The sequence below is a fragment of the Arvicanthis niloticus genome, chromosome 15 (assembly GCF_011762505.2).
Source record: "Arvicanthis niloticus isolate mArvNil1 chromosome 15, mArvNil1.pat.X, whole genome shotgun sequence".
Taxonomy (NCBI): domain Eukaryota; kingdom Metazoa; phylum Chordata; class Mammalia; order Rodentia; family Muridae; genus Arvicanthis; species Arvicanthis niloticus.
The window spans coordinates 70,150,170-70,151,738 of NC_047672.1; positions in this window are offsets into that span (position 1 = coordinate 70,150,170).

Below are 1,569 nucleotides of genomic sequence, written 5' to 3' on the forward strand. Positions count from 1 at the left end.
ATGAAAACATCAGTCACTGGATAAAGCCTCAATGTCACTTCAGGTTCTGATAATGAAATTGTAGTTTAGCTGATAATAAGTAAGCTCTACTTCATAGTTCTAACTGTATTACTGAGAGATTTTTTCAGGGCTATGCCCATGCTTTGATTTTGAAAAAAAATTAATGAATAAAACTTAATGAGAATCTTACCTGTCCTTGGCTTGCTAGCCTGTTTACTTAATAACTCTGTCTGGGGGTCCATTTTCAGCTTCAAGCCATGTACTTTGGCTGCCAACATGTTGATGTTTTAAAAGAAAAGTTTTTATCACGGTGTGCAGGAATAAAAGTATTCCAAGGACAAAAAGGGCTAGCATGATCAAGCTATATATGCCATTTCTGAAGCTTGACCAGAATAGAAATACTGACCTCAGGCCATGGGTAATTTTATCTGCAATACATACTACATTAACGCTCAGCAGAGCAGCATTCTTGAAATTCATAAGCCTCCTATGTATCATTAAAACTTCCAGAGAGGGGTTAGAATTATGCCAAATACACTGCAGATGTCATTAAACTTCTTCCTAATTATAATGACTACCACAGTAAATTTTAGAACTAACATAAATCCAATGATATTTGGCATGGCACTCAAGATGGTTTCTTACCCTTAAATTCTGTACCTCCTTCCAGTAGTTTGAATAGGATAAAGAGAATCAATCCATTCTTCCAAATGCCTTTCTAAATCCTCTTGTATATTCAACACATTAGTAACATGTTTTGCTAAATGATTAACAAAAGTAGCTGTCATAACTTCTTTTGTCACAGCAAGTTGCAGAAGCAGTGGTGCTAGCAATTAATGTAATTAAGCTGTCTATACCAACAATAAGACAGAGTTATTAAATTAACAGGCTGGCAAGCCAAGGACAGGTAAGATTCTGCACAGAGCCTTACCAACCCAAGACAGAAATGCATTGCTTTTTATAATGAATATTCCATGACAGATAAGGAAGGCATTCTTGTCAGAATGACCTAAGACAGACTCAGTCTTGTTAATGAAATAAAAAAAGGGGAAAGGCGGAGAGCCTTTGGGCCAATCTGGCATGTGCCAAGGACAAGGAAATGGGCTGCTTGACAGGAATATGACATTGGCCAAAAACAAGGAAGTAGGTTTCAGGCAGAAATTGGACATTAGGCTAGAACAAAGAAGTAATTTCAGACAGGATTCTAAATTTTAGGCTAGAACAAGGAAGATTCAGACATAAAAATGACCTTGGTCTAGAACAGGGAAGTAGGCTCAGATACTTTGGTCAGCCTGATAAGTCCTTAGAACCAGTTATCACAAGAGTGTTCACGTAATTGGGTTTAATGCCTTGCTTTTTCTTTGACTATTTGTGTTTATTGTCTTGCTTGTTCCTTGACTATTTGCATCTATTGTATTGCTAGACCCTCAACCTAGAACTGAGCTTAATAGATGCATGTAATTAAAATGGTATAAAAGCATAAAGGATGGGGGGGATGAGATTGGGGGTTATAGGGAGGGAAAATGGGGAAAGGGGATGACATCTGTATCGTAAATGAATAAAATATCC